The following is a 9,702-nucleotide window of genomic DNA, read 5'->3' as shown; positions in this document are numbered from 1 at the left end:
GCCGGGCTCGGGCCGGAGCTGCAGCCGGAGCCGCACGCGGGCCGGCGCCCAGCTCTGCGCCCCGCGCCGCCCGGCCCCGCGCCCGCCGCCGCGCACACCGGCCAGGCTTCACCGTTCGCCGCCGACGTTTATTTTTATTTATTTATTTTTTTGCACGCATCCTTTTTCCGTTCCGTTTTGTCCTTTTCAAGGCGGGGGCGGCGGCGGCGGAGGCTGGGGCCGGGAGGGGCGGCCGGAGGATGCGGCGCAGGACTGCGCTCGCCACGCCCGCCGCCGCTGCTGCTGCCCGGCTCGGGTCCGAGCGCCCAGCAGGTGGGTACAGGCACCCCCGGGGGGGGGCACGGGAGGCTCGCGCTGGCCAGAGGGGACCCGCGGACCCCGCGACCGATGACGGGTGGACCGGGCGGCTGGGGACCCGGTAACCGGCGCCGCCCCGCCCCACAGCCCCCCTTTCCTCCTCCGCGCTCCCCGAACCCCCTGCCACGCCCGCTTCCCACCTCCGGGAGCCCCCATCCTGCGGTCCCCATCCCCCACCCCTCTCCGAATCCGAATCCCTCCCTCCATCCTCTCCCGGGGACCCCTCCCCATCCCGCGCCAGCCCTCCCCTCCTCACGCCACCCTCCCGTCCTCCCCATCCCGCCCCCGAATGAGGAGGGGAAGGGGGAGGGGGATGCACCCCGCAGCGCCCCCGGGGAGGGGGCCCACCCAGCGCCCCCGGGAGGGGTGGGGGCGTGGCCGGCCCGGCCCCTCGGGCCTCCCCGCAGAGTGGGTTCGGGTCCCCCAGGCCTGGCCAAGGCGGCGCGGAGGATGGAGCCCAGGGAAGGAGGGTGCGGCCGCGCTGCCTGCACTCCCACCCCGCGCACCGCACACGCCGCCGCGGCCCCGGCCACGCACACCCCGCGCCGCTCCGCTCCCGTGGGCGCCGGGGAGCAGGTGGAGAGATGGGGGCAAAGGCTGGCACCCACCTTCCTGCCCGGGCCTCCGGAGGTGGCGCACAGGGACTGGCTTCCGTGGGTCCCGGACCTTGCCGGGCACCCTGGGTGCAGGCGGGCACCCTGGGGGCAGGCCAGCGGCCTCCGGGCCTGCGTTGGTGCGCCACGCCCTCGCCCTCGCCCTTGTCTCCAGCTGCCTCTCCTTCCTCACGCCACCCTCTGCTGCGGGCCCTGAGGGTGCAGCCTGGTCCTCTGATGGAGGCCGCTTGCCTTAGAAGCATCCCTCCCTCCCCTTCCTCCCCTCTCCGCACATCCTGCTCTGCTCTCCTCCTCCTGCCGGTCAGCCTGGGCGCGCCGCCAGCCTCTGCCAGCTCCGAGAGCGCTGGAGATACTGTATCGACCCGCTGGGCCTCTTCCGCCGCCTCCCGCCACCCCCGCCATTCCCTGCGCACGCAGCACCCTGTCCTTGGCCTTTGCTCATGCTGTTCCCTCTCCCCAGAGGCCCTTCCTGCAACCAGCCAGCCCTTCTGACCAGGGTCGGGGCAGCCCTCGTCCCTCCGAGCTTCCCTGTGTGTGCCGGCACTGCTGTCCCCCGCTGGCCTCTGCCTGCCTGGGCAGGCAGGAAGGGGGGCGGGGCGGCTGGACAACCTCAGCCCCTCACACTGGGGCGGGGGGGGGGGGGGGGGGGGGGGGGGAGGAAAGGGAGGGGAGGGTATGGCTTGCCCCTAACTCAGTGTGGCCCCCGGTGTGGGGGAGGCTGTGGAGGAGCTGGCTTCCCCCGGAACTGGGCAGGTGCGTGGCATTTTCATGGGCTCCATGGACGAGGACGGGGCAGATTGGGGAAGGGGTAGGGTGGTCAGATGCCCCATCAGGATGCTTGCCCGGTGGGCATGTCAGTTCCCGGGAGACCTGCTGCCCTGAGGTCACTGTGTGGGTAACTCAGGGGAGGGCCTGGGTGATGGCAAAGTTTTGTTGTTGAGACTCGAACACGTGGTCTGTGGTGCTGAACATGGTGGGGGGACACGCGCACCTGGAGTCTTTCCACACCCAGAGGCCCCTCAGGGGGCGATTGTGGGCTCCGCGAATGAGATCACGGCCATTTTCCTCCTTCACCACCCCGCATGGCTCCTGCTGCCCAGGACCACACAGTCCCTCAGCCTGGCCTGCCCCGCCCACTTCTCCCCGCTCGCCACGCTGACCCAGCCCACGTGCCCCCGTGTGCCCCCTGTGTGCCCAGACACAGCCTCACACAGAGGGGTTCCCCCGTCCTGCTCGTTTTCCCCAGAAACACCCCTCCCGCCTGTTTGTCTGGAGAACTGCTCACCCGAGAAGGCCCAGCCTCAGACTGTCCTCCCTGGTGTCTCCCGACTCTGCCGACAGCGTGTGCAGTTCTCTCACCTGGGATTCCCTTACACCCGGGTTCGGCAAACTGCGGCTCTTGGGCCCCTTGAGTGTGGCTCTTCCACAAAAGACCACAGCCTGGGCGAGTCTATGTGGAAGAAGTGGCGTTAGAAGAAGTTTAAGTTTAAAAAATGCGGCTCTCCAAAGAAATTTCCATCGTTGTGCTGTTGGTATTTGGCTCTGTTGACTCATGAGTTTGCCGACCACTGGCCTACACGGTATGCTACTTATGCCCTTTCCCTTCAGCAGACCTTGCCCCTGAGGCTGGGGGCACAGTGAGGTCGGGGAGATGGTGGCTTTGCTGGGCTCCGTCTTCGGGGAGGCAGTCACCAGGGCACGCACTGCCAGCGCCATAGCGACGCGCACAGCGGGGGCGGCAGCGGGCGGGCTGCCCTCGGGCTTCCTGCTGGAGGCCCGCTCTCTGGGCCTGGGCTGGGCTGGGCTGGGCCAGGGGAGAAGCGGCAGAAGAAACAGCTTCTGTGACGGGCGGGGGCCAGCAGCCATGTTTGCTGGCTGTTTCACTCTGAGCCCTGGAGCCTGCCTCCCGGTCGGCTCGGGGGCCAGCTTGCCAGCTCCCCATTCCGGCTGGCCCCTCACTCAGCTGTGACTGGGCAGGCGCTGCCCAAAGCAGGGTGCTGCGCCCCAGCTGGTTTGTCTCTGAGGATAGAGCGTCAGCCTGCGGACCCAAGGGTCCCAGGTTTGATTTCAGACTCGATCCCCAGTAGGGGGCGTGCGGGAGGCGGCCCATCAGTGATTCTCTCTCATCTCCCTCTCCCTTCCTCTGCGTATTTTAAAAAATGATATAAATGGGGTGCCACCCTGGGGATGGCCTCGGTGTCCTCACATCAGGCTCAGCAGTGGGCTCACCTGGGTCCCCTTCCCCTGGCTGTGTGATGCGGGCAGGAGGGCGAGCCTCTCTGAGCCTCCTTTCCTGCACACAGGAGGGGGCTTGGTGTGGGGCCAGCGGTGGGGTCTCTGGGCAGAGGGGGACTTAGTAAGTGGTCACTACGAGGGGGCGTGGGTCGAATGGCTTAAAATCACTCCTCTGGCTGTGTCAGCGCAAACGACCCAGCTCCGGGCCCCCTCCTCGCCTCACTAACACCGATCAGCCAAGTATCAAAGCAGTGAGAGAGGGAGGGCGGGCGGCTGCGAGGGCGTCTGTGGGTGGTGCAGACAGTGAGGAAGGTGTGAGAACCCGAACCCGGAGCCCGCTGCGGGGAGGCTGCCTGAGGACCCGGAGCAGTTCCTCCGCTGCTTGTTCGTCTGGACTTCTCTCCTGCTCCGTGTTCGGAGTTAGAGGTCCCAGGATTCCCACCCCGCTCCCAGGAAAACTCTCAGGAAGTCACGGCCCTGAGCCGTGGCCAGCAGCGCGGGGAGCTGAGCGGTGAGGGAGCAGGGCTGGGCCAGAGGAGCTGCGCCGAGGACCAGCTCACCTCTCCTGGCTGTGTGACCGGGGGCGTCACTTCACCGCTCTGTGCCCAGTTCCGTTTTCTGTGATGTCCCTAAGGGAAGTAGCCATCACTGCTTACACTGGCGGTCGGCAAACTCATGAGTCCACAGAGCCAAATACCAACAGCACAACGACTGACATTTCTTTTGAGAGCCAAAAAGCGACTTCTGCGCATGGGCCACCAAGTTTCAATCTCATGTGGTATTTTGTGGAAGAGCCACACTCAAGGGGCCAAAGAGCCGCATGTGGCTCTCGAGCCGCCGTTTGCCGGCCACGGGCTTAAACCACCTGTTGGCTGTGAATTGTCCCATTTAAGCTGCACAGCCCGGTCCGGGGTGAGGATTGTGTGAGCACCTGAGGAGCTGGGGCTGCGTATGGCCGTGGAGGGTGGGGTGGGCATCGCCAGTCTCTGACCCCACTCGCCCCGTGGGAGATGGCCGTCAGATGGCCTTCCTCCAGACGGCGGGCGCTCAGGAGAGGAGCCTCCTCGGAGCTGGTGAGAGAAGCCGGTCACCTCCTCACCTCTGGGCAGCGCCTGGAGCCACGGGTGTGGCTGTCGTTCCAGGCTCAGAGAAGGAGCCGCTGGCAGCCAGCAGGGGCCTGGGTGTCGTTACTCTGGCCCTGGAGGCTTCAGACCGGGCTTGCTTTGCGCCTGCCTTCCCGGCCCCGGACAGCTCCCCGGCGGACAGCGCCCTGCCCTAGCCCTCGGTGCTCGTACGCGTTTGCAGCGCCGGAAGGAGAAGTTCGTACCGCTCGTGGGCCATGAGGGGACTCACGTGCCGGGTTCCTTCATTAGAACAGTCGCCACCTTGCCAAGCACTTGCCAGTGCCAAGGTGCATGCCAGAGGCTGGCAAGCCCTTCGCCCGCCTCCTGCTTTTGTAAATGAAGCCTGATTGGCACGCAGCCCCGTCCATTCCTGCGCCTGCTGTCGGCGGCTGCTTTCGCGTAGCACGGGCAGGTCGGACAGGTGAGGCAGACACGTGGGAAGCCAGGAGCATTCACTGTCTGGCTGCCCTGTGGTCTGTCTGTCTGTCTGTCCTGGATTTAAGTTCATTCGGTCCTGGACGCTCACCCAGAGGAGATGCCCTGTGCCTCCCATGTCGCAGATGGGCACAGAGCTGGTAAGTGGGGAGCAGGCATTTGAACCCAAGGAGCCTGTGTATTATTTTTCCAGGGCGGGGGAGGGATTTGTATATGTTATTTGCTTCTAATTGAATCTTGCCGTGACCCTTTCTTAAATACCTGTGTTAAGTATGCACCGCTATTTAGTGATGGGCAGCGCATTCCCGCATGTACGTGTCTGGTTCCGTGGCGTTACGTGTGCTCGCGTCGTCGCACACCATCCCCACCTCCGCCTCCAGGCCTTGTCCGGCACCGGAACTGGCCCGCGGGCGGGCGGCCGTGCCCGCGTGCGGCCTCGAGGGAGTTTTGTAGGAAAAGCAGACGCCAGCGCCCAGCCCAGTGCAGCTTTGAGGGCGCCTGGGGTTTGCATGTTGGCTCTGCCATTTGCCATCTCAGCTGGTGACCGAGGCGCCTGCCCCTCGCATCCCTCCACAGGCAGCGTCCCGCCTGTGAACTGGGCTTAAGCCGCGCCCGCCTGCAGGTCGTGCCTGTGAGGGTGGAATAAGGGGCGGAGGCGACGGCTGGAGCAGCCCCCCGTATTCGGCGTTGGGTCAGTCTGTCCTGCCGTGTGGCCCGCGGCGCCCCCTCTGTCCTTTCTTCAGATGAGCTGTGCTAATGTGACTGATACTTGGTGATGGGCCACACGCTCTCTGCCTTTACCTGCCGGGATGGGGCCTCGGAGGACCCAGAGGCCGTCCTCTCCCCCGGGGCCTGGCCTTGGCTGAAGGGCCGCTTCCAGGAATGAATGAAAGGAGGCCTGTGAGCGGCCGTGCCAGGACCGCCGAGGCTGCCCATGGTGGCAGGATTGGCCGTGGCCGAGCCAGGCCGGGGGACGTGCCGGCTGGCCCGCGGCCCGCGCCTTCGCCTTGGCTGCGTTTCGACCAGGAGCCCCGGGCTGGCCCCTGCCCTCGCTCAGGGGGGAGGGTGGCCACACCACTGAGGGGCGTCCTGTGTCTGTGAGGACAGGCTGGCGGGGGATGGCGGCCACGGGAGAGGCGCCGGTAGCTTTCCGAGTCTCTACACTCGGACCCTCGGCCTTCCTCTCCCCTCACGTCACCCGCTGCTTCTGCAGGCTGCCCCTCTGCCCGCTCGCTGGACGTGGGGGTTTATGGAAGGGGGCCATGGCCTGCCTCTGCTTGGAAATCATTCTTTTTTAAAAAATGGGGGTGGGGTTCACACAGCACAGGGTCGCCCTCTTTAAAGTGGACCGCCAGAGCATTGGCGCCCTGGCTCTGCTGTGCACCCTGCTTCTGTCCAGTTCTGTCCAGCCCTGCACCCCGGTAAGCGGTGGCTCTGCACCCTCCCCTCAGCCCTGGCCAGCGCCCGCCCTCAGCATGGAGCCCCCGCTCGGCCTTTCTGAATGCAGCCTCGTGCTGTGCGGGCCGCGGTGCCCGGACGGTGCCCTCGGGTTCGCCCACGCTGCGGCACGCTAGCCCGCCAGGTTTTCCCACGGCCGTAACACCCCACAGTGCGGCTCTGCACTTCCTGTCTGCGATGGCGGCCTGGCTGTCTCCACCGTTTGGCTAATGGGCATGCACAGTGTTTGGAGCAAGATGCCAAGTGCTAAAGCTCTCTCCCCGGGACCTGGGCTGTGGGGTGGTTCTGGGGCTCCACCCCCCCTCCCGTGGTCCTTCCGCCCTGTCAGAGCCGGGGCGGCGGCTCCAGGCTGCCCTGTGCCTCAGCTCCCGCCTCACCCTCCACATCTGCAGAATGGGTCCCCGGCTTCTCGTTTCTCACCAAGAGCCTGGGAGCGCCTCGAGGCCGGAGGAGGGCACAGGGGCCCGCTGAGCGCCCCGGAGAGGCACGCGCTGGGCGCCTGGCTGCCCTCCTCTGGCTCCTGGGACACGCTGGGCCCTCCTGCTTGCAGCGTGTGTTTGCTGCCTGCTGTCGGGCACGCCTCCCCCTGCCCCGGCCAGAGCGGCTTCCTCATGCTTCACATCACACGGGAAATGCCCCTCCACGGACAGGTCTCCCCACCGCCCCTCCACGGCAGTCTCCGTTTGGGCACCCTGTCTTCTTCCCAAATGGGTTTGCTTCCTTGCTTCTGGCCACGCCCCTGTGCCCGGGAGCTGGAATGAGAGCCCGGGGGGCAGGACCCTTGCACTGGCATGCAGTCGGTGCTCAATAGAGAACCCTTGCTGCTGCTGGGAGTCAGACGGGTCTTACTTTCCTGACGCCGCCCTGCCACCCAGTCCAAGGCGGATATTGTCAGAGCAGGGTGAAAATGTCCCAGCCGCGTGCCGCCTACGGGAGGCAGGCCTCTTTCCATTCAAAGATACAAATAGACTGAAAGCAAAGGCTGGGGACAGTGACATCCCCGAAGAGCCGCCACAAGAGGGCGGGCGTGAGGGCTGATGTCATGGGAGACGGAGTTAAAATAAAAAGGCAGAGAGACATGTTACCGCGTTCTGTGAGCCGAGTGGTCTGACAGCAGAGCCCCAGTCCACGAGGGGACCAGCCGGGACGTCGGCGATTCACAGCAGCGGTGGGTGCCTCTACAGCCCGCTTCCGACAACGGGCAGAGCACGAGATGCAAGTTCCACAAGGAGACAGGGCCCTTGGGAAGACGTGGCCAGCACCGGAAACCGGCCAGACCTCACAGGCCTCGGTAGACGGCTCCACCGGGAGCACCGGGGAGGCAGCCTTCGCCCGCTGGATTCGCTGGAGAGTGTTGGACCTTGGGTTTGATTCTGGTCAAGGCCATGTTCCTTGGTTGCAGGTTCGACCTCTGGTCCCTGTCATGCCGTGTTCGGGAGGAAACCAATGGATGCGTGTCTCTCTCTCTCTCATCGGTGTTTCTCTCTCTCGGTCTCTCCCCCTCCCTTTCACGGCATTTCTAAGAAATCATCGGGTGAGGATTAACCACAACAGAAAACATCAGAAAGGCTGACGTGGAGAGGCATGGAGCGAGGCTGGGCCTGCCCTGGCCTCTCCCTCCTCGTCCCAGGCTCCTGCCCCCCCCCACTCCCGCCCCTTACCCTCCTCAGTTCCGGAGTCATTTTCTTTGGAGAAGCCAGGACACACATAAACTCTGTGTCCCCCGCTCCACCCGGGCACAGGGCGGGCACAGAGCAGGCGTCTGAGGAGGAGGGAGCGCCGGGCTCAGTAAGCCATGTGGAGGGCGGGGGAGAGAGCTGTGGAGGCCACAGGAGAAGCGGCTCGAACGCCACCAGCCGAGCAGTGGAGTCTGTGGTGCGATGGTGTGACACCTTCCCGCAGAGCTGAGACTGAAACCATGGCTGCGGCCCTTTCTGGCCCTGGCACACCACTCCACACCACTCCACACCACACCGCACCGCACCGCACCGCACCGCTCCACACCACACCACACCACACCACACCACACCACACCACACCACACCACTCCACACCACACCACACCACACCACACCACACCACACCACACCACACCACTCCACACCACACCACACCACACCACACCACACCACACCACGCAAGGGCCAGCGCCTGAGAGCAAAGGCTTTGCACTTCAGTGGGAACTTCAGCAAGCCCCGTGCCTGCTCTCCACCGAGCTCTGTGCCTGTGTGACGAGGCGTGCGGTGCACGCGTCTGCAGGGCCTCGTGCAAAGACCCGTGCCTCCTGGCGCCTGAGGGTGGCAGGCAGTGCCCACCCAGGGACGCAGGACGCCGGGGCTGAGCTGCGCAGCGAATGCAGCGGTTTGGCCTTTCCTCGCGTGGGGCCGGGCCTCGGTCACTCCTGGGCTCTGTCCTCGGCCCGGCGTGGCACCTGGCCCCTGGCAGCGTGTGGCAGAGCAGGTAAGAACGTGACGCTGGAGCCGGACCCCCTGCTTGCTAGCTGGGTCAAGGTCCTCCCCCCTTCCCGCTGGGACACTGGCCTGGGGTACTGCTAACACCCCTGTCACAGGATTGGGGCACAGCCGATACTTTGGGACAATTCCTGGTGCGGGCAGCTGCGGAGAGGCCTGCTCTCACTGCTGCCGCCTGCCTGTGGGCTGTGCTGGCGTCTGTCTGAGGGGGCGGGTGCTCCGTGGGCCTTCCATTTTATGTTTATTTATTTATTATTATTATTTTAATAGCAAAGAGAAGGCTGTTTTTATTTATTTATTTTAATATATTTTATAGAGAGGAAGGGAAAGAGATGGAGAGTTAGAAACATCGATGAGAGAGAGTTATCGATCAGCTGCCTCTTGCACACCCCCTACTGGGGATATGCCCGCAACCAAGGTACATGCCCTTGACCGGAATCGAACCCGGGTCCCTTCAGTCCCCAAGCCGACGCTCTATCCATTGAGCCAAACCGGTTTCGGCTATTATTATTATTTATACATATATATATATATATATATATATATATTTTATTGATTTTTTACAGAGAGGAAGAGAGAGGGATAGAGAGTTAGAAATATTGATGAGAGAGAAACATTGATCAACTGCCTCCTGCACACCCCCTACTGGGGATATACCCGCAACCAAGGTACATGCCCTTGACCGGAATCGAACCCGGGTCCCTTCAGTCCCCAAGCCGACGCTCTATCCATTGAGCCAAACCGGTTTCGGCTATTATTATTATTTATACATATATATATATATATATATATATATATTTTATTGATTTTTTACAGAGAGGAAGAGAGAGGGATAGAGAGTTAGAAATATTGATGAGAGAGAAACATTGATCAACTGCCTCCTGCACACCCCCTACTGGGGATGTGCCTGCAACCAAGGTACATGCCCTTGACCAGAATCGAACCTGGGACCCTTCAGTCCTCAGACGCTCTATCCACTGAGCCAAACTGGTTTCAGCCATTTTACGT

The 9,702-nt window shown here is 63.7% G+C and overlaps 1 protein-coding gene across 4 annotated transcripts in view; it reads left to right on the top strand.

The window, feature by feature from the left end:
- The window catches only part of JAKMIP1 (janus kinase and microtubule interacting protein 1), a 64,369-nt gene continuing 54,667 nt past the window's right edge, over positions 1-9,702 (top strand). For all 4 annotated transcript variants that reach the window (XM_084905741.1, XM_084905740.1, XM_084905742.1 and 1 more), the window contains exon 1: positions 1-312. The gene's annotated coding sequence lies outside the window, so the exon portion shown is untranslated. The remainder of the gene's footprint in view (positions 313-9,702) is intronic.

This window comes from Pipistrellus hanaki (genome assembly GCF_964339955.1).
Source record: "Pipistrellus hanaki genome assembly, chromosome: 1".
NCBI classification, from domain to species: Eukaryota; Metazoa; Chordata; class Mammalia; order Chiroptera; family Vespertilionidae; genus Pipistrellus; species Pipistrellus hanaki.
The sequence above is the reverse complement of the archived record's forward strand: the minus strand, read 5'-3'. Positions and strand labels throughout refer to the sequence as shown.